Raw genomic sequence first — 24,254 nt, 5'->3', positions numbered from 1 at the left:
ACAAAAAAATTCTAACCTTATCACTCCTAAACTCTTTGTGCATAATAATTTGGAACACAGTGTATATAGTATCCTTAACAGATTCTATCTTATCACCTTTGGCCATAGTATTAGAGAAAATTCTGACACCTTTGGTTAAACTAACTAAATCTTTTCTGCTTGACACCAATGAATTCATAAGACTCATAAAATCATAGGTCCCTCTCTCCACCTCCTCACTACTCATAACATGGGATGTAAATAGCCTATACACATCCATCACGTATGAGACAGGGATGACAGCAACGGACAGACTCCTCAGTGAAGCAGGCACTGATATCAAAATCAGACATTTGTGTGACGACCTACTAGACCTGGTCCTTAAGGATAACTATTTTATGTTTGAGGATACTTTTGCATTCAGCAACAGGGCACCGCTATGGGCTCAAATGTAGTGCCCCCTTATGCTCTTGCCTATATGGCGGCATTTGAAGAGGATTTTGTATACACCCATCCTCTCCTTCAAGATCACTCGATATTTTGGCGTAGATATATAGATGACATATTTTGCATCTGGGATGGCCCCATTAAGTCACTCTTACAATTTGACAGTCACATCAATAGCGTTTGTCCTGAATTGAAGTTTTCGCTACAGGACGGAATGGATCAACTTCTTAGATACATTAATTTGCAAGAAGGGAATGGTGAACTTTCAATCAACTTATTCACCAAACCTACCGACAGGAATAGCCTTCTGCATTACAGTAGTTGTCTCCTCCCATCCATCAAGAACTCTATCCCCAAGTCACAGTTCCAGCAGGTGGATTGGAGAGTTTCTGATGAAAATGTAAAAGATTTAAGATTGGCGGCGATGGAGAATACATTTTCCAATAGGGGTTACCCACCCGAGGTACTGGCTAAGGCTAAACAAAATACCATATCCACCAGGACAAATAACAGTTATAAACACATCCCATTTGTTAATACCTTTCACCCCTTCTCCAAACTTGTACAATCCACCATTAGGAGACACTGGAACTTACTGTCCAAAAGTTAGCCTGATATTCCGGAATTCAAACTACCCTTTCTCCCCTACTTTCGCCGGGCTAGAAATTTAAGGGATAGACTAGAAAAGGCAAATGTGGGCTCTAAAATAATTCTACCCAAGCAAACTTTCTTGCAGACACAAAGACAGGGTACTTTTCCCTGTCTGAACCGCTTGCAATGCAATAACGTGCCAAAGGGCCTAAGGTTGTCCACCCCCACACGGGACAAGGGATCCCAATAAAGGGATATTACACATGTGAAGCCTCATATGTGAGCCATTTAATCAAGCGTCCTTGTGGTCTAGCTTACGTGGGGGAAACAACGCAGGCGGTCAGGGATAGGATATCACAACACATATCCAACATCCAATGTAAGAAAGTTCATCTCCCCCTTCCATACCATTTTCAAGAGAAAAATCACAGTATATCTCAGCTCAGGTTCCAGGTTCTGGAACAAATTGATCCCAACAGGAGAGGTCAGAATAGAATAAAAACTGTAAAGAAAAGGGAAGCATAATGGATATTCACTTTACAGACCTTGGAGCTGAAGGGCTTAATAGAGAGTATGATGTATCAGCTTTCTTATAATTACGTCTGTGACATTTGTGGTACAGTGCAATAATGTTAAATCCATTGCTGTGCGTTATTATGTTCTAGATGTCTAACCTTTCTTTTTCCTTTATTTCTCTCTAGAATCGCCAATTTCTTCACTCTATAATGCACTGGGCACGGCTGGCACTACATATGGTATACTATACATATTTTTCCTTGCTGCCATGTATGCATACTTATGCTGACAATAGGTGACCTAGCCCTTTAAACCCATCCTCCGTTGCTACAATTTGTTCATAGTTATAATTCATGTATTATTGCCCGCTATTTATACTCATTTTCTAAACTTAAACTCCTTAAACTAGACAGACAAATCGATCTCCATACTTTATAAATGCTCACACATGCCCCAGCATAGTTGCATTCTAAGACCAGGATTGCTTCTGCGCATGCGCGTCCGGGACACACGCGATCATGTGACCGCAATGACATGGTTTAGTCATGTGACGCAGTCCCAGCCAGGATTTAAACCCGGAAGCACCTCCTCCTGCATGACGGTATCCCTTGTTAGGGTGGTCTGCAAGTCAGACACTCAGGGATATTGGATGGCTGCCAGATATGAGGATGCTCCAGAGCAATGATGGACAGAGACAGACGTAATCCCATACTGTGTCTGCACACATCCCATCACCCTCACTCCCCGTACTCTGTCCACTTCCATTTTTCACATCGCTACTCATACTGTGTCCGCATACATTCCCCCATTCGCTCCTCACATTGTCTACACCCATACTGTTTCCTCAGATATGCCCCCCATTCCCCCATACTGTTTCCTCAGATATGCCCCCCATTTCCCAGTACTGTTTCTTCATACATGCCCCACATTCCCCCATACTGTTTCCTCATACATTCCCCCAATTCCTCCGTACTGTTTCCTCATACATGCCCCCAATTCCCCCATACTGTTTCCTCATGCATGCCCCCCATTCCTCATATATGTCCCCCATCTCCCCCTTTGCTCTTCATTTTGTGTCCTCAAATCTCCCCCACACATTATATCCCCCATCCCCACTCCAGATCTCCCCACACACAATAAATAACCCCATCCCCACTCCAAATCTCACCTCACACATAATAAATTCCCCCATCCCCACTCAAATTCTACCCACACACAATATTCCTCCTATCCACACTCAAATTGTCCCCACACGTAATAAATACCCCTGGAAGAGACAGCACTGTACATAACAGCAGAGGACGCTATATAATAAGGGACGGCACCATATATAACTAGAGAGAATGGTCCATAATAAGGGATGATGTTATACATAATAAAAGAGGAAACTATGTAACTAAGGATGATGGCGTTATACAGAATTAGTGAGTACACTATATACTAAGGGACTGTGCTATATATAAGTGGGTACACTACACACTAAGGGACTGTGTTATACATAATAAGTACGTACACTCTATACTAAGGGACTGTGCAAGACATGATAAGCGATAATAATGTCTTCCTCCACCTGTTTCTAATTCCGTTATAAGTCCCCCTTCCTCCCATCCCAATCCCCAACATCCCTCATTGTCCTCCTCCCCCGTATCCCATTATTGTCCTCTACCCCACCCCATCATTGCTCTCTTCACCACCTCCATCTTTGCCTTCTCCACCATCATCATTGCTTTCTCCCCCACCACCCCATATAATTGCCCATTCCAAAACCTCCATCATTTCCTCCTTCCCCACCACTCCCATCATTGCCCATTCCACAACCTACATAATTTCTTCCTTCCCCACCACTCCCATCATTGCCCATTCCACCACCTCCATCATTTCCTCCTTTGCTTTTCCACCACATCCATCATTTTCTCCTCCTCCACCATCGCCCTTTCCACCACCATCATCATTGTCCTTTCTGCCACCACCATCCTTGCCCATTCCACCACCTCCATCATTTTCTCCCCTCCACATCATCATTGTCCTTTCCACTACCACCACCACCATCCTTGTCCATTCTACCACCTCCATCATTTCCTCCCCCTTCACCCCACTTTATTGCCCTTTCTACCACCTCTTTTTTGTCCTCCCCCACCATCATTCCATTCTCCCCCACAACCATCATTGCCCATTCCACCTCCATCATTGCCTCCCCCCACCCCAATCATTGCCCATTCCACCACCTCCATCATTTCCTCCCCCCACCCCCATGATTGCCTATTCCAACACATCCATCATTTCCTCCTCCCCCACCATCCCCATTATTGCCCTCTCCCCATCAGCCCCATCATTGTTAGGGCATGTTAGGTTAGGCTATCGGTTGAACTAGATGGACTTAAAGTCTTCCTTCAACCTTAATAACCATTATTGCCCTCACCTCTCCTCCTCGTACACAAAACCATTTACCTCTCTGCACATTCACCCGCAGTGCTACGCATGCATGCACACACACACAGCACCTTTCGCCTCTATACACACACACACATAACCTCTAACGTCTCCACACGCTCTGCCACAGCATCTCCATTGCTTTCCTCCGACACAGCCGGCCGCTGAATGATGACGTCATCCAGCGACGCTGCCTGTGTGAGAGGAAGCGTGGGCAGGAAGACAGATCGCTGCAGTTCTGCTGCTATTTTCTCTTGCAGGCAGCAGAGCTGCAGGGATTTCTCCCTGCCCGCCGCAGCCACCTCCAGGCTCTGGTGCAGCTGCATAGGCTGCACATGCGATATGTCCGCAAATGTTGGGAGGCGGCGCACTGCAGCTTCTCTGTGCCGGCTGTCAGTTTGACAGTCGGCACAGAGAACAGCCGACTCTTAGTCCAGGGGGCGGCAGAATGCAGCCACCGGGGGAGACACTGCGGATCACCGCATTAGGTGGCCCGACTGCGCCCCCCTGCCGGCTGCGCCTGGGGCACATGCCCTGGCTGCCCCCCCCAGATACGCCACTGGTGAGCAGCCATTAACTTTAATAGCCAAAATAATAATAAAAGCATTAGTGGAAACACATTAATTTACTGAACTGTGATTGAATTTTGCTGACTTTGAGTAAAAATGCTTGTGAAAGCGAATATGAATACGAATGTGCTATCTTCATGCCAATTTGAGATTTGAAAACATTTTCAGAACAAGTTATCTATAGTCTTTAGCAATACGCCCTGTACGGAGGAGAGTAAAATGTTAGGGAGTAGGAAAAAGACACAAGACAATAATACACAGATGGGAATAATAGAGAGGAAATATTGGAGAACAAAACATGGAATATTCAGATGGATCCAATCATTGAGTTTTGTAACAAAACGTCATACAACCATGGCTCTGCTTCTCATACATCGAACACATATGGCTCCACTCCGTACATGTTGCAATGTACGTGGCCGTACATCGTGTACACACACAGCTCTGCTCTGCACACCTCATATATTCACGGTTCCACACTGCACATGTCGTACGCACATGGCTCTGCTCTGCACACCTCGTATACACACGGCTCCGCTCCGTACACCTCGTATACTCACGGTTCCACTCCGCACATGTCGGACACACATGGCTCCACTCTGTATACCACATAAACACACGGTTCCCCTCTGTACCCGCAAGGCTCTGCTCTGTACAGCTTGTACACGCAAGGTTCCGCTCCGTACACCTCGTACACACACACACGGCTCCGCTCCGTACACCTCGTACACATGCGGCTCTGCTCCGTACGCCTCGTACACACACGGCTCTGCTCCGTACACCTCGAACATGCACAGCTCTGCTCCGTACACCTCGAACATGCACAGCTCTGCTCTGTACACCTCAAACACTCACAGCTCTGCTCCGTACACCTCATACACACACGGCTCCACTCCGTACACCTCGTACACACAGCTCTGCTCCGTACACCTCGTACACACATGGCTCCGCTCCGTACACCTCGTACACACACAGCTCTGCTACATCCACATTGTAAACCCCTCCTGACTCCACACAAACTTCCCCTCATCCAGCACCATGACAACCAGCACAGCAGAGTCCTGCATACACTGAGGCCCCTGATCATGTGACCCTGACTCCTCCCCTCCCGTGACCTCATCACAGGTCCTGTGCGCACAGAGCAGCTATAAACGTGCAGCGTCGCTCTGCAGGTGAAGGTATGTGGAGATTCCTCATTACTGGCGCATTAATATTAGAAATATGTTCCTTGGTCTTCCAGACCTTATCTTGACCTCTACTGTTCCTGGTAACTGCCATTTCATAATTACATTTCGAGCTAAGGAAAGGGCAACTTGAAGAAAACGCTTTGCTATCTTCTTTATCTTATCTTTCGTTATTTAATAGGGCTGTTACTGCAAATATTTCCCAATTATTGTTGAACTCCTGGTCCTCAATAAGAGAAGAAGTTCTCACACATGTCCGCAATCCTCTTGGGATTAATTGTTGGGGAAGATCATTTTACAGGAAAGCTTTGTTCCGCCAAGTTTTGGACCGGACTCAAGTTAGTCTGCAGTTATTAGTTATTAGTTAGCTATTAGATTTTCATGTATGTTGAATTATACATAGAGTGGATATTGTTTGGGTAAAATTTTGATCAGGACTTTGAGATGTTTATTTTGACTACTTGTGGTCCTGGGTTATTCACGTAAATCGCTTATTTATGTCGCGCATAATCAAACGGACTCAATCGTACATAAGTTAAATCTGAAAAGAGGTACCCTGGACCAATAGTACTTTAAATGACCAGCTCAATGTCCTGAATAATATTTGCCAAAAAAATTATCAACTCTATGTGTAGTTCAGAAGTTATTCACGTAAATCGCTTATGTCACGCATAATCAAACGTACTCAATCGTACATAAGTTTAATTTGAAAAGAGGTACCCTGGACCACTAGTACTCAAAATGACCAGCTCAATGACCTGAATAATATTTGTCACTTCCGGGTCTGACGCTGTTAATGATGGCGGCAAGAGGAATAAGAAGCGGTGGATGGTAAGACACGTGCAGCCCTTCATTGTAAGCGGTCACGCCGAGACGCGGCATACTATAGCTGCCTCGTATTGTGAGAAGCCCTACTCCTTCCCCTGATGAACCCTTGTGTATTGTCCTAGGGGGAAACGCGTCGGGATGGGCGGCAAACGGATGAGTACATCCTCATTTTCTTTTTGACCATTATGAAGATGCAAAGTAACCTTCTGTATTAGTGTCTTTATGAAAAATTGGAGGTGCATTTTATATGGGAATAGTAATATTGCCCTGATGATACAATTGATATATTATGATTTCCCTATTTCTTCTATACTGATATATATATATATAACTAAAGAAATTAGGTATATAAAGGGGAATATTATTGATACTACAAGTGTAATACACTGCCTGATATTATAAGCAGATTTGATATCGCAGATGTTTAAGACTTATTTTTGTCTTTGATATTAGACACACCTTGCACCTCCTGTATATATATAGGGTTGAAAAGATTTAAGACCCTTCATTGTGGAAATTGACCCACAAAAAAACTTAAGCAGTTTTATCTAGCACCTTACACGCACAATTGCACTTTAGATAAGGTTTGGTGTGGTGGTAGTTTCCTTTGTTAAGTTCCTTTTAGGGCTCCAAGGGAGAGCCGTCGACGAGTGGGGGCGCCATGTCGAATTTATGGTGCCAACCTCCGCTATGAGGTAGGGTGAATCAGGGAAAGATCACCCCCCCACCATATTATTCTCTATCCTTTTTAGTATTGCTAATTGTTAAGATAGATTAAGGTGTTACTGTCTCCTGACCCTACTATATGGGTAAATTTACACAAAAATGTTAAAAGTTAAATTTTAGGGTTTTTTTTTGTACTTTTGTGGTTATAATTTAAGTATGTAACAGTACAGACACAGAGGGCTATTAACTGCATAAAATGTATGAGAACATGATGTGAGGGACCTGATTAAGGTTTAAGGTTTTGGGTTTTTTTCTGAATGGGACACACAGGGATAGTTAGGTTAATGCGTTGAGGTAGTAGGCCGGTCTGGACAAATGCGTTTTTAGGGCACGCTTAAAACTGTGGGGATTGGGATTAATTTTATTAACCTGGGTAGTGCATTCCAAAGAATTGGCGAAGCACGTGAAAAGTCTTGGAGACGGGAGTGGGAGGTTCTGATTATTGAGGATGCTAGCTTTAGGTCATTAGCAGAACAGAGAGCACGGATAGGGTGGTAGACTGAGACCAGGGAATAGATGTAGGGTGGTGCTGAGCCATGGAGTGCTTTGTGAATGAGGGTAATAGTTTTGTACTGGATTCTTGAGTGGATGGGTAACCAATGTAATGACTGGCACAGGGTAGAGGCATTGGTGTAACGGTTGGTGAGGAATATAATCCTGGCAGCAGCATTCAGGACAGATTGGAGCTGGGAGAGTTTGGTAAGAGGGAGGCCAATTAAGAGAGAGTTACAATAGTCCAAACGAGAATGAATGAGTGAAACAGTGAGAGTTTTTGCAGTGTCGAAAGTACGAAAAGGGCGAATTCTAGAAATGTTTTTGAGATGCAGACAAGAAGAGCGAGCCAATGAACGGATGAGGGGGGTAAAGGAAATCTCAGAATCAAGGATAACCCCAAGGCATCGGGCATGTTGCTTGGGAGTAATGGTGGAACCACACACGGAGATGGCAATGTCAGGCAAAGGTAGCTTAGTAGAGGGAGAGAACACGAGGAGTTCAGTTTTTGACAGGTTCAGTTTCAGATAGAGGGAGGACATGTTGTTAGAGACAGCCGTAAGACAATCACTGGTGTTTTCTGAAAAGGTCAGCGTGATATCAGGAGAAGAAGTGTATAATTGGGTGTCATCAGCATAGAGATGGTAGTGGAGACCAAATCTACTGATAGTTTGTCCAATAGGGGCAGTATACAAAGAGAAGAGGAGGGGGCCTAGGACTGATCCTTGAGGAACCCAAACAGTAAGGGGAAGGTGAGAGGAGGAACCAGCAAAAGATACAGTGAAGGAGCGGTCAGAGAGATAGGAGGAGAACCAGGAGAGAACGGTGTCCTTGAGGCCGATGGAGCGGAGCATAGTGAGGAGGAGCTGATGATCCACAGTATCAAATGCTGCGGAGAGTTCCAAGAGAATTAGAGACTTTAGTGAGGGCAGTTTCAGTAGAGTGTAAAGAAACCAGATTGAAGAGGGTCGAGAAGAGAGATATCTGAGTGATAGTGGATAAAACGGGAGTGGACCAGGCGTTCGAGTTGTTTAGAGATGAAGGGAAGATTAGATACAGGTCTATAATTAGTGGCACAGTTTTGATCGAGGGATGGTTTTTTAAGTAATGGGTGTATGATCGCATGCTTAAATGAGGAGGGAAAGATACCGGAAGAGAGAGAAAGGTTGAATATTTTTGTTAGGTGAGAGGTGACAGCCGGGGAAAGTGACTGGAGGAGATGTGACGGAATGGGATCACTGGTGCAAGTGGTCAGGTGAGAAGATGCAAGGAGCCTGATTACTTCATCTTCTGTAACTGGTTCAAAGTCAGAGAGTGAACTAGATGCAGTGGGGGAGGGAGGACAGTGCATGGTATCAAGGGATTGGGAGATAATTTCCTGTCTAATGTGGTCAATTTTTTCTTTGAAGTAATTGGCTCTGCCTTCTCCCCCCTCTTCTCTGGGGGAGGCCATGACTCAGGCTATTTGTATGGATCATAGAATCTGGGAGAGAAGTGATGAGCGACGAAGGTTTTCGGTCATTCTTGCTGAGTCGGTTTCCTTACCTGAGACGATACCAATGGAGGTTGGAACCGCCAGCTCTCGGGCCGTGGAGAGGATCGGCGTGATCTGGGACTCTGCTTCTACTGTGATCATGCTGGACACTATCTCTACGACTTCTTGATTCGCCCTAAAACAAACAAGCCGTCAGGAAATGCCTGTCTGGGTGATATTCGAGGACGTCAGCCAGACTTCCAGTTACCCTTTTACTTCTCAGATAAAGTGCTGTTAAACATGGAACTATGTTTTCAAAACCTGTGGTTATCTGCACTTGCTTTCATTGACTGAGGGTCTGCAGTGAACATTATTGATTCCGGACTGGTTCTTAAATTAGGATTAGTGACAGTTAGATTGTTGCTATTGACAAAACAACGTTACACCAGAACTTTGTCCAGCTGGTAATGGTGAAATTCACACTAAAAGTGGGAACATTCCACTTTGAGTCCATCTCCTGTTATTTCTTGGATAATTTACCTGCTGGGATGGTGTTGGGGCTTCCTTGTCTGCATGTTCATAATTCTGTAATTGATTGGTAACAAAAGGATATTGTTAAGTGGGACTCCGCTAATTTGGAGGGTCTGCTGGCATGCCTGAAGGACTTTGGATATGTGTTCTCAGAAAGAGATACTACCTCCCCATTGTCCTTATGATTGTATTATTGATCTTAATCCTAATGCCAAATTGCCTAAAGCTCACCTGTACAACTTGTCAGGACCCGAACAGACCGCTATGAAAGAATATCTCAATGAAAGTTTACGAAATGGTAATATCCATCCCTCCTCCTTGCCTCTAGTGGCTGGATTCTCTTTGTGAAAAAGGATGGGAGGCACCGCCCTTGCCTCAATTTCCGTGACCTAAACAAAATTACTGTTAAAAATACTTACCCGCTTCCACTCATCCCCGACCTATATAATCAGCTTACTGGGGCCAAATGGTTTTCTAAGCTTGACCTTAGAGGGGCATATAATCTGATACGGATCCTGGAGGTTGATAAGAGGAAGACAGCGTTTTTAACATCTGAGGGTTTATTCGAGAACCTGGTCATGCCTTTTGGTTTAACCAACAGGGCCGCCATCAGGGCATTACTGCCCTGATCCCTGATTGGCGTATGGGGCCCTGTGGGCAGAGGGGGCCCGCATCGGGGCATCGGTGGGCAGAGGGGCCCCATCTCTTCTGCTCATCAGGCCCAGGCCCCAGCGGCAGGATTCTGCAGATGCAGTATCTGAACCTACTTCCGAGACTCAGGCTCAGTCACTCTATTGCCATGCGGGCCCACAAGGCAATAGTTAAAGCCGCCAGCCAATCGGGCTGGCAGCTGACGTGAGCGTGCACGGCGCTGGCGTATGACGTCATTCGCGGGCAAATGCGAGTTTGAAATGCCGGGAGGGATCTTCGCCACAGGAGCGTGGCCAGGTAAGGAGAGATTTAATGGAGACACAGGGCAGATTGGAGACAGGGTTAAGGATAGGAGACAGGGGAAAGGATAGGGAACAAGGGGCAGGATGGGAGACAAGGGGCAGGATGGAGACACTGGGAAGAATGGAGACATTAGGCAGAATGGAGACATGCGGCAGAATGGAGACACGGAGGCAGGATGGGAGATAAGGGGGCAGGATGGGAGACATTGGGGCAGGATGGAGACACGGGTGCAGGATTAAATACACGGGTGCAGGATTGGAGACACATGGGGCAGGACTGGAGACACAGGGGGCAGGATGGAGACATGGTGCAGGATGGAGACAGATGGGGCAGGATGGATATGATGGAGACAGATGGGGCAGGATCATGGGGCAAGATCATGGGACAGATGGGGCAGGATCATGGGACAGATGGGGCAGGATGGGACATCACATGAGGGCAAAATGTATACTCATGAGGGCAGGATGGAAGAACATATGGCTGGAGCAGGATTGAGACACAAGGGGGCCAGGATGGGAATATTATTACCATAGGGGCTAATTAAGAAATATTATTACTGCAGTGATGTACTTATTTTATTTTTTGAGGATACTGTTTTAAATAGGGGAGGCGGTCCTGTTACTGTGCAGAGCGACACTGTCGCCTTTTTTTCTTCATCTGATGTAGTTTAGAATTTGGGAAAAAAATAATATGCAAATTGCCTCTTCAGAGAAAAAGAGGACTTATCTCTATAGCGCCACCTGTTAAGAAAAGTGTTCTGCAAGCGGAGCTCTAGATAACTATGTTATTTCCTGCAGAGACTAGCCCTGGCTGGAAGAAGTGATCCATTTTTGATTCAACCTGATCTTCAGAAACCGTTAATCGTAGAGGTGGATGCCTCAGAGGTTGGGGTGGCAGCTGTTTTGTCTCAAGGTCCTAAAACCCTGACAAACCTAAGGCCATGTGCTTTTTTTTTTCTAGGAAATTTTCATCTGCTGAGAGAAACTATGATGTTGTAAATCGTGAACTGCTTGCTGTCAAGTTTGCGTTTGAGAAGTGGGTGCATTTTTTAGAGGGAGCTACTCATCAGGTCATGGTTGTGACTGATCATAAAAATTTACCTTATATTGAATCTGCTAAACGTTTAACTCCTAGACAGACCAGGTGGTCCTTATTTTTTTCTAGATTCAATTTTTCCTTCACATTCAGACTGGGGTCTAAGAATTTTAGGGCTAAGATAGGGCAGTTATAGAGGCGTTGGAGAGGGCAGAAATGGACATGGTGACAGACCCATCAGTAGAAAATCAAAAAAGGCTTAGGGGAGCCCAGGAAGTAGTTAATAAGTTACATTTGAAAAATGCGGAGAGAAGGAGAGCTTTCCAGAAAACACAATTTTATGAGGATGGGGAAAGAGTGGGTCATTTACTCTCGGTGGTGTCGGTGGCACAGAAAGACTCCTCATATGTGTACAAACTAAAGACCAAGGAAAGGGCAGTGTTGGGAACTACAGAAGGCATTTTGGGGGAATTCTATAAGCAGTTGTATACATCTGGGTTGGAGGCTTCTTCATAAAATATAAAGGATATTCTTGTTAGGGCGAAACTTCCTAACATTAAGGATAGTGATAGAAATAGGTTGGAGGAGCCCATAACGGAAGAGGAGATTGAGGCCGCTATCATGTCAATATTGAATAATAAGGCCCCTGAGGCAGATGGTCTCCGGGCAAAATTTATAAGCACTTAAGAGGGGTGACAGTGACCAAATTGAAGGCAGTCTTTGAGGAGGTACTGAAGGAAGGGGAATTACTGAAGTCCATGAGGGAGGCGGTGATGGTGGTGGTTATTCCAAAGGAGGGTAAGGATCCGGAACTGGCAGAATCCTATAGGCCCATCTTGTTGCTGACGGCGGATGTTAAGGTGCTTGCTAAGATTCTGGCTAACCGATTAACAAGTGTGGTTCAGGACCTTGTTCATCCTGATCAGTCTGGCTTTATGCCGAACAAGTCTACAGTGATAAATCTGTGTGGACTATTTTTGAATCTGCAGCAACCGTCAGACAACAGGGTTCGTAGGGTGGTGGTGTCGCTGGATGTGCGTAAAGCATTTGATAGTGTCGAATGGGGCTATCTTTGGGAAGTCTTGAGGAGTTTTGGGTTTGGGCCAACTTTTATATCATGGGTACAGTTACTGTATACATTTCCGACTGCTAGGATTAAGGTTAATGGGCAATTGTCTGACAGCTTTAGTCTTCACAGACGGACCAGACAGGGTTGTCCGCTGTTGCCGCTACTTTTTGCGCTGGCTGTGGAACCCCTGGCGCAGACATTTAGGAATGCAGCCTCTGTCAAAGGGTTCAGATATGGAATGATAGAGGAGAAAATAGCTCTTTATGTGGATGACATGCTGCTTTTTTTGGAAGATTCTGGAGAGTCATTGTTGGGAGTGATGAACATCCTTAAATTGTTCAGGAATCTATCGGGTTTAGTGATCAATTGGGAGAAATCCAATATTCTGGCGGTGGATGGTAAGGAGGATTAGCTCCTGCTAACGGGGGAGGAAAGTAGGCTGGCTGTGGTTCGACAGTTAAATATTTGGGTATTCGGATGTCACTTCTGCTCTCAAGCTACGTAGATCTGAATTTGATCCCACTGTTAGGTAAATTTAGGAATAAAATAGGGGCGTGGGGTAGACTATGTTTCTCAGTGGTGGGGAGAATAAATCTGATCAAGATGATTCTGATGTCCCAATTACTGTATGTGTTGCACAATACCCATGTATGATTACCCAAAAGGTGGTTTCGTACCATCAATTCTATTTTTTTATCTTGTTTGGGGGAAAAAACAGTCGATGCTTTGACTGGAAATGCTGCAGAGGCCAAAGGATGGGGGGACTGGCACTTCCGAACCATTGGATTTATTATTTAGCTGCGCAGGGTCAATATATTAGGGGTTGGAGTAAGTAGATGGTATAGGTTCAACATAAAGGATTCTGGTTCATATTTTGGGCAGGGATCCATTGGTTCAGGGTTTGGAAGCAGATAGTTTGAGGAAGTTTGGGTTGGCTTACTAATAATAATAATAATCTTTATTTTTATATAGCGCTAACATATTCCGCAGCGCTTTACAGGTTGCACACATTATCATCGCTGTCCCCGTTGGGGCTCACAATCTAAATTCCCTATCAGTATGTCTTTGGAATGTGGGAGGAAACCGGAGTACTTGGAGGAAACCCACGCAAACATGGAGAGAAGATACAAACTCTTTGCAGATGTTGTCCTTGGTGGGGTTTGAACCCAGGACTCCAGCGCTGCAAGGCTGAGGTGCTAACCACTGCTTACTCCACGCTGATAATGATCCATAGGGTGTGGGTGGCAATTAAGAGGATTAGGGATGTGGAACACTTGAATAATTTCTCCCCGATGTGGCAGAATGATAATTTACCGGAGTTTGTTAAAATGGGGGACTTTAAAATTTGGAAGAGATTGGGAATACAGTGCATTGGCCAGATATGGGATGGTCAAGGTCTGTTATCTTTTGAGAAATTATAGGAGACCTATGGGTTACTGGAGGTCTGTAGGTTTCAGTATAGACAGTTTAATCATGCTTACATGGCACAGAGTAGGATGTTTAATATGTTGGTCCAGACAGATATCCTTGTGGATTATATATGTGTAAAAGAGGGGACAAGAGGAGTTGTGTCGAATATTTACAGGGACCTACTGTTTACCTTCTTATAAAGTTACCCGATCAAAGCAAAAGAGAAATGGGAAGTAGAGGTGGGAAGAATAGAGGAGGATAAATGGGAGGAAATATTGGACTATATACCCAAACTGTCACTAAGCGAGCCGGACAGACTTTCACAAATAAAGGTACTCCATAGGCCAGGGTCACACCAAGCGTAGTAATATACGGTCCGTTTTTTACGTGCGCAATACGCAGAAATCTTCCTAAAACAGTGATCCGTATGCAATCCGTTGCTAAGGTGGGGCTGCGAATTTTGCGCAACTAAAGCAGCGTATGTAATCCGTATGACATCCGTAATGCGTTTTTTTTAACGGTTTTCTGGCCTGCAATTCATTTAAATAATCATCAGCAACCCTATTTAAGGCCTCTACAACAGGTGTAACCTCCCATCTGCCCATTTTGCTGCTGTGCTTCTATTGTAGTGTTGGTGATACTTTGGCAACATGTGTGACCTCCTGCATTGCACATCAACTGAGCGGGTGTTATTTAACTGGGTGTTGTCACGTCGCTTTGGCCAGCCATACCCCGTGATAGTAGATCCGCGAAGGAGGAGAAGATTGTGGGTCCATCCACTTTTGCAGCAACGCCTCACTAAAGGCGATTTCCACAGGCTCTATACATCACTGCGGACACATCCCTCCAAATTCTACCATTACTGTCGCATGACCATAGCCACCTTTGACATCTTGTTGGAGACAGTACGACCAGGCATTACCTATCAGGATACCAGGATGCGTAAAGCTATATCCGCAGAGGAGCGTTTTCTACTTACTTTACGGTATGTATTCACCATCCTCACATACTGTATGTTGATGATGTGTTAAAAAAAGCCCTTTTTTTGGCTGTTTCATACAACTTTAGTTGTTGTTACACAAAATAGATTGGTAAAGTCTAGCAAAATAACCTTTAAAACAATATTTGGAAAGCCAAATTTATGTAGTGAGTGTATATTTTTAAAGGCACCCTTATAAAATACAAACATTGCTAATTGTTTACCATGTGATTTCACACAATCATTAGTACATTGCTAATTAGAGATTTTCATTGTTCTTTCAGGTTCCTGTCAACTGGCTTGTCTTATGCCGGACTCCATCTGGAATTTCTTATTGGGAGGTCCACTATTTCCGGCATAGTGCGGGCTACGTGTATGGAAATTTGGTCCAGACTACAACAACTTGTGATGCCAGAGCCCAAAATGGAGGATTGGCTTAAAATATCCTGTGGATTTAAGGACAATTGCGATTTTCCCCACTGTATTGGAGCCCTGGATGGGAAACATATCAGGGTGCGTAAGCCGACGAACTCTAGGTCCCAATTCTACAATTTTAAGCAGTTTTTCTCTGTAGTTCTGTTAGCTGTAGTTGACAGTCACTACAGGTTTATAATTGTAGATATTGGGGCCTATGGTCGAACTGGAGACTCTAGAGTCTTCAATTCGTCCATTATGGGTCGGCGGCTGCTTGAAAACCAGTTGGACCTACCACCACCACACAACTCCCAGGCTCCAATGTTGAAGCAGTGCCATATGTCCTTGTGGCAGATGAGGCCTTCCAGTTGACAAGGCATGTCATGAGGCCTTATCCCCGTCACAACCTGGACCACCGGCGCCGGGTGTTTAATTTGAGGCTTTCACGGGCGCGGCGACTGGTGGAGTGCACCTTTGGAATTCTGTGTGCCAAATGGCGGGTCCTACAGTCTGCCATTCAGCTGAGTGAGGCTAATGTTAATGAAGTAATCAAAGCTTGTGTTGTTTTACACAACTTCACAAGAATTCATGAGTGCTCCTCAGCTAATAGTGCTGAAGGCATGTTGGGCAATGTTCGTAGGCCTACACCACATGGCCCTCCTCCGCGGCGTCCCCTTTCTGGATTAAAAGTGCGTGATATTTTTACCAATTATTTTGTTTCTCCTGAGGGAGCTACTCCCTGTCAAGATAATGCTGTTTCTATGTTGTAATGTGTTTCTTGATGTATATGTTTCGTAATGTTAAATTTTCATTACAAACGTAACAGTGTGTGTTTTTTTTATAATTTTCTGATGTTTAGGAACATAGTAATTGATGCTGATTTAATAATGATTGTCCAAACCAAATAATTTTGCCTTTGTAATATAATTTTTACTTATAGCAAACCCATTTTTTTTTTTGCTAAAAAACATACCGTATATACTCGAGTATAAGCCGAGATTTTCAGCCCAAATTTTTGGGCTGAAAGTGCCCCCTCGGCTTATACTCGAGTCACGGTCGGCGAGGTGAGGGGGAGAGGGCGCTGAGGCATACTTACCTGCTTCCGGGGCTCCTGGCGCTCCCCCTGCCCATCCCACGGTCTTCGGTGCCGCAGCTCTTCCCCTGTTCAGCGGTCACATGGGACCGCTCATTAGAGAAATGAATAGGCTGCTCCACCTCCCATAGGGGTGGAGCTGCATAATTCATTTCTCTAATCAGCGGTGCCGGTGACCGCTGACAGAGGAAGAGGCTGCGGCACCGAAGACCAGCTGTCCGGGGGAAGGAGCGGGACGCCGGGAGCAGGTAAGTATTACATATTTACCTTCCCTCGTTCCACCCGCCGGGCGCCGCTCAGTCTTCGCGTTCTCTTGTTCTGACTGTTCAGGTCAGGGGGCGCGATGACGCATATAGTGTGCGCGCCACCCTCTGCCTGATCAGTCAGTGCAGAGAGACGCCGGGACGGGACGCTGAGGAGCTGCAAGCAAGAGAGGTGAGTATGTGTTTTGTTTTTTTATTGCAGCAGCGATGGCACAGATTTATGTGGAGTATCTATGGGGCAACGGTGCAGAGCACTATATATAAGGCACAGCTTTATGTGGAGCATCTATGGGGCCATAATCAAAGGTCAAAGGTGCAGAGCATTATATATGGCACAGCTATCAATGGGGCCATAATCAAAGGTGCAGAGCATTATATATGGCACAGCTATCTATGGGGCCATAATCAAAGGTGCAGAGCATTGTATATGGCACAGCTATCTATGGGGCCATAATCAAAGGTGCAGAGCATTGTATATGGCACAGCTTTCTATGGAACATCTATGGGGCCATAATGAACTGTGCAGAGCATTATATATGGCACAGCTTTATGTGGAGCATCTATGGGGCCATAATGAACGGTGCAGAGCATTATATGTGGCACAGCTTTATGTCGAGCATCTATGGGGCCATAATGAACGGTGCAGAGCATTATATGTGGCACAGCTTTATGTCGAGCATCTATGGGGCCATAATGAACGGTACGGAGCATCTATTTTTAATTTTGAAATTCACCGGTAGCTGCTGCATTTTCCACCCTAGGCTTATACTCGAGTCAATAAGTTTTCCCAGTTTTTTGTGGCAAAATTAGGGGGGTCGGCTTATACTCGGGTCGGCTTATACTCGAGTATATACGGTACTTGGTTCAAATGTCTTTTTGGGCCAATTAAACTTGGCATCATTTTTTTTTTAACTATTAACCAAACATGTGCAAACACAGCACAAGAACAATATTTTTCATAAAACCAAGCAAATTTGGTAAAAACAAACAAACCATCACAGATTTCTATAAGTTGGTGGAGGTGAAAGCGGCAGCTGGGTGTCTTGGTCAGGTGGCCTTTGTTGGACCAATTGTCCTTCGCCCTGTGTGGCTGATGTGTGGGGCTGGCCATATGGGTATTGAGTATGGGCCTCATGATGCTGAAAATAGGGCTGTGACTCATACCCCCCCCCCAATATGGCCAAGTCGTACAAACCCAGGTTGGGACCAGCCTCCAGCACTGGGTCTGAACAAGTGGCCATATTGGGAAGGTTGGTGGTAGGCTGGCATATGGTATGGTGCTGGCCTTGGTGGGTTTTGGGTGGGAAGGGGTTGAGGTGTAGGCACAGTTGGAGGAGGTGCTTCAAATCCTGGTTGACCATGCACCTGTTGAGTTCGTGGAAGGCGCATGAGGCTATGTGGTGACAGCTGCCTTGTCTCAATAAATTCTAACACCTCATAGGGGTCATTTGGGATGGTGCATAAATCAATCAGGATTTGAATACACCCTCTCACACGTAGCCTCACCTCACGGGGAAGGGGACGGAGGTACCGGGCCAGGCTGCGAGCAAATGCCTCCTCACCACCATCCTGGGCTGCCCTGGCCAAATAATTAAGGACCCCAGCGTCCACATTCCTCCTACTCTCTTGAAGCTCTCTCCTTCTGCGGCCTCTGCGTGAAGGCCCAGCAGGCTGTGGGGAGGACACCAGTGGCATCTGCCAAACTCTGCCGTATTTTGCGCAAGTCACACTGCTGTTCCGTGTGCAAAACGTTATTTTTACGCACCCATAGACTTTCATTGGCGATTTATTTGCGCAATACACTGACAAACGCAGCATGTTGCAATTGTCTACGGCCATACAAGACCGTAAAATACGGATGCGTAAAATACGCAAGATAGTTGCTGGGCCATAGAGAATCATTGTACCGTGTGCAATGCGTATTTTCTGCACCTCTCATACGTCCGTAGAACACGCTAGTGTGAACCCGGCCATAGAGTGTATAGGACGCCAGACAGATTGTACAAAGCTGGTTTGAGACAGACTTCGGAATGTCCTAGGTGTCGGGCTGAGGGGGCAGGGATTCTTCATATGCTATGGCAATGTCTAAAACTGAATACATTTTGGTTGGAAGTGGGTGCTGCAATTGGAAGGGTATATAACTGTAGAATTGAGAGGGATCCTGTGGTGTGTATTTTGGGATACGTGGAGGAGATCCGGGTACTTAATTGTCATAAGCTGGCAATAGCTAAGTTATTTATTATATATTGTGAGAAAACTGATCGCTAGATATTGGATAAATGAAGAACCACCGACGGTGCGGGAATTTTATAGACAGTCTGACATTATTGTAGGAATAGAAAAATGTATTTATGCCAAAAGGAAAAAAGGTAATACTTTTGAAATATTATGGAAACCCTGGGTGGAGAGATGATGATTCTGAACCCAGAAAATCTGTGTTATATTAATGTATATTACTGTTTAAATGCTGTTTGTGTACATTAATAGGGGTGTGGGGGGGGGGGGTAGGGAGATATTTTGTCATGTCTGTACTTGTTCACTTTTGACAAATTGACTTAGTCTGATTTTTTGTATTTATTAATTAAAATTTATCTGATTAAAAAAAAAAAAAAAAAAAGAATGTTAGGGCTGATGCTTTGTCATGCTGCTTCGATTCAATTTCTCCTCCAGAAAAGCCTTCCTCCATTCTTCCTCAGGGTATAGTAATTTCTATGGTATCCTCAGAATTGGAAGCTGAGAGTGGCCAAGTGCAGTCTTTGGCTCCTTCTGCTACTCCTGGAGCTAATTATTTGTGCTTGTGTTTCTCAGATTGTCTGTTGCAAGAGATTCATTATTCTATCTTGACTGGTCACCTTGGGGTCACTGCTGCACAGAAAGCTTTATGTAGACTGTTTTGGTGGCCATCCGTGCTTAACGACATTATCTGCTTGTGAGGTTTGCGCACGCGCTAAAGTTTGTCATAACCAGCCAGCTGGGGAATTGGCTCCATTGCCTGTTCCAGAAAGACTGTGGACTCATTTGCCCATGGATTTCATCACTATTTTGCCTTTGTGTATTGGGAAACCCTTTATTTGGGTAGTGATTGACCAATTCAGTAAACAAGCTCACTTAGTTTCGTTATCAGGTTTACCTAATGCTGAGATGCTTTCCTGGTTGTTCATCAATCATGTGGTGAGATTGCATGGCATTTCTTTGGACATTGTATCTGATGGGGGGGTGAAGTTTCTCTATCAATTCTCGAGAGCATTTTGTAAGAGATTGGGGATTGACCTGTCCTTTTCCACTGCTTACCATCCTCAAACTAATGGTCATTGGAGCAAATTCTAAGGTGTTTTGTTATGACTCAGCAGGAGGACTGGTCCTCATTCTTACCTCTTGCTTAATTCGCCTTTAAGAGTCGGGTTAACCAGTCTACTGGAACCTCTCCTTTTTTTGTAATTATGTTTTTCATCCTCATTTTGGTGAATTCTCGAGGATGAGTTCTGATTGTCCGGGAGTAGAGATTGCTATACAAAAACTGGGGGATGTCTGGAGAGAGGTTTAGAGGAATATGGGGGTGGCCCAGTGTTGCCAGAAGCAGAAGGCCAATAGGAAACATTCAGGGGGTCCCATATTCAAGGTTGATGATAAGGTCTGGCTTTCTTCCAAAAATATTAAATTGAAAGTGCCATCAGCCAAGTTGGGTCCTAAGTTTATTGGTCCATATGAGATTTTGGAGGTTGTTAACCAAGTGGCTTTCAGATTAAAACTCCCTCTATCTTTTTGCATTCCAAATGTATTTCATAAATCACTGCTGAAAACATTTATCCTTTCCGTTTTGGCTTCTTCATCACCATCTCCACCGGTTTCTGTCAATAACAGTTTTGAGTTTGAAGTTCAAAGGATTGTTGATTCCCGGAAACTCCGTAATTCATTGGAGAGATTACGAATCGGAAGAGAGATCTTGGGTCCCTGCTCGACCTGTCAATGCCAATCATCTGGTCAGGGCCTTCCACAGGGGCGGATTATAAGAGGGTCAATCTGGGCGGTAGCCCAGGGCCCAGTGGTGTGGGGGGGGGCCCTGGGCTACCGCACAGATTGCCCGCCACCATCAGGGCATTACTGCCCGTGCCCTGACTGGCGTATCATTTATGGGCCCGGTGGGCAGAGAGAGGGGGCCCGCATCGGGCCCCATCTCATCTGCTCACCGGGCCCATACCGGCTCTGCGGCGGTTTCCTATTGACGTGCGGGCGCGTGCCCACACGTCAATAGTTAACAACAGCCGCCAGCCAATTGGAGGCTGGCAGCTGAAGTCGGCCGCAGGCGCAGCGCACACGTCGCCGGCGTCTGACATCATTGTCAGTCGCCGGCGAGTGTGCGCTGCTGGAGGGAGCTCGCCGCTGGAGCGCTGGTCAGGTGAGAACTTTTTTTTTTTTTGTTTGTTTTTGTGAAAGGCAATCCAGGGGGCCCGGGGCAATATGCTGGAGACACTGGGGCAATGCTGAAAACACTGGGGCAATGCTGGAGTCACTGGGGCAGATTGCTGGAGGACACACTGGGGCAGATTGCTGGAGGACACACTGGGGCAGATGATTGCTGGAGACACTGGGGGCAATGCTGGAGACACTGGGGGCAATGCTGGAGACACTGAGGGCAATGCTGGAGACACTGGGGGCAATGCTGGAGACACTGGGGGCAATGCTGGAGGACACACTGGGGCAGATGATTCCTGGACACACTGGGGCAATGCTGGAGACACTGGGGCAGATTGCTGGAGACACTGGGGGCAATGCTGGAGGACACACTTGGGCAATGCTGGAGGACACACTGGGCAATGCTGGAGACACTGGGGCAATGCTGGAGACACTGGGGCAATGCTGGAGACACTGGGGCAATGCTGGAGACATTGGGGCAATGCTGGAGACACTGGGGGCAATGGGCAATGCTGGAGACACTGGGGGCAATGCTGGAGACACTGAGGGCAATGCTGGAGGACACACTGGGGCAGATGATTGCTGGACACACTGGGGCAATGCTGGAGACACTGGGGCAGATTGCTGGAGACACTGGGGGCAATGCTGGAGGACACACTGGGACAATTCTGGAGGACACACTGGGGCAATGCTGGAGGACACACTGGGGCAATGCTGGAGGACACACTGGGGCATTGCTGGAGGAGACACTGGGGTAATGCTGGAGACACTGGGGCAGATTGCTGGAGACACTGGGGCAATGCTGGACACACTGGGGGCAATGCTGGAGACACTGGGGGTAATATGCTGGACACACGGGGGTAATATGCTGGACACACTGGGGGTAATATGCTGGACACACTGGGGGTAATATGCTGGACACACTGGGGGTAATATGCTGGACACACTGGGGGTAATATGCTGGACACACTGGGGGTAATATGCTGGACACACTGGGGGTAATATGCTGGACACACCCTCTGGGGCAATATGCTGGACACACTTTCTGGGGCAATATGCTGGACATACTGTGGCAGATTGTTGAACACACTGTCTGGGGGCAATGCTGGACATAGGGGCTAATTAAGGGATATTATTACTGCAGTGATGTATTTATTTTATTTTTTGAGGACATTGTTTTAAATGGGGTGGCAGTCATGTTACTGTGTAGAGTGACACTATGTCGCCTCTTTTTCTTCATGTGGTGTAATGTAGAAGTTGGGAAAAATTAAGTAATGTGTTCTGCAAGCGGAGCTCGAGATAACTGTGTTATTTCCTGCAGAGACAAGTCCTGGCTGGAAGAAGTGATGGCGGTCTGTGCTGGATGAAAGATGAAGGACTCCACCTAGAGACGTCACTGATGAGTCAGTGTTACCTATACACTGACACTATACACTGTATACTATATACAGATCTCCTGTATATTATGACACCAGTGATCACTGTATTACCTATACATTATATACAGAGTTCCTGTGTATAATACCACCAGTGATCTCTGTATTACCTCTACACAGACATTGCATACTAAGTACATATCTCCTGTGAATACTGGCACTTATGGTGATAGTATTGGGTTTTTTTATTACTGATCAGTACTGTAGTATTCAGTCACTATGTGGTGGTAATATGTGGTCTGGAAATGGTGTTGTGGTATTTGTCCCTTGTATGTGCTATTTGGTCACCAAGTGGTGGTAATATGTGGTCTTGACATGGTGCGGTGGTATTTTTTCCTTGTATGTGATATTATTCGATCACTGTGGTTGTAATTTGTGGTCTGGTCATGGTGCGGTGGTATTTGTTCCTTGTATGTGATATTGGTCAAAATATACCTAAATTGTATTGCAGATTTTAACAAATATTTAATAGGTTACAGTAGAGTAGGGCCCAGCAATTTTTCTGGAATAACCTGGTTCAGGTGTCACATGACCCCCGTCACATGACCCCTGTCACATGACCCCCGTCACATGACCGGGGGGGGGGCCCACAGTGTCTGAACAGCCCGGGGCCCTGGCTACCCTTAATCCACCCCTGGCCTTCCATCATAGTTTTCCTGGGAAACCTGGGGGTCCGGTGGCCTCCATAGAAGAGGTAATGTCACGATTTCTCTGCTCAGTGAATGATTGCTATGTTGTTCTTGGTGCTTTTATTCTGCTGTGTGGTGCTTTGCAGCAGAGGAAATTGTAAAGCCAAGTTCTGTTATTACCGGTGGGGAGAAGGACCCACTTTGGGCATTAGAGGCTCATGTTTGAGAAGGAGGTGACTAGTCCTCCCTCCTACCGTTGGGTTGCTATATATATATCGTGACATTATCACCGACCAATGCTTTTTTTTTTTAAGTGAACCAATGGCTTAAGCACAGGCTTTTGCCCAGCTGATCCAGACCCTCACTGAGGTTAAGGAGCTGCGGTGTCAGGTGGGGCAGCAGCTTCAGCAGGTGTCAGGGTTCTGGGTCTCGACTCATGTGCAGGCTCAACCGGAACCCTTGATATCTCTCCTTGACAGGTTCTCTGGAGGGAGAGATATATTTTTGTTTTTTCAAGAGGTCTGTATGTTATATTTCAGATTCTGCCCTCATTCTTCGGGCAGTGAGGAACAGCGTGTGGGGATTATAGCCCTCCTATTCAAGGGTGATCCCCAATCCTGGGCCTTCTCCCTGCCGACCGATTCATCATCTCTGCGGTCAGTGGGCAAGTTTTTTGCAGCATTGGTGCTGGTGTACGGGGAACCTGATGGCGTCTCCCTGACTGAGTTTAGACTCTGAAGATCAAGCCAGGGGGCCGGCCAGCTGAAGAGTACTACTCAGAATTTAGGAGGT

At 45.8% G+C, this 24,254-nt stretch overlaps 2 protein-coding genes across 2 annotated transcripts in view; both read left to right on the top strand.

The window, feature by feature from the left end:
* The window catches only part of LOC143766445 (uncharacterized), a 459,812-nt gene that overhangs the window by 203,096 nt on the left and 232,462 nt on the right, over nucleotides 1–24,254 (top strand). The window lies entirely within an intron of this gene.
* The window catches only part of LOC143766457 (uncharacterized), a 55,443-nt gene continuing 36,862 nt past the window's right edge, over nucleotides 5,674–24,254 (top strand). Inside the window, exon 1 of the mRNA XM_077254171.1 lies at nucleotides 5,674–5,710. The gene's annotated coding sequence lies outside the window, so the exon portion shown is untranslated. The remainder of the gene's footprint in view (nucleotides 5,711–24,254) is intronic.

Source organism: Ranitomeya variabilis, chromosome 4 (assembly GCF_051348905.1).
Source record: "Ranitomeya variabilis isolate aRanVar5 chromosome 4, aRanVar5.hap1, whole genome shotgun sequence".
NCBI classification, from domain to species: domain Eukaryota; kingdom Metazoa; phylum Chordata; class Amphibia; order Anura; family Dendrobatidae; genus Ranitomeya; species Ranitomeya variabilis.
Note: the sequence above shows the minus strand (reverse complement) of the source record. Positions and strands in the feature narration are given on the sequence as shown.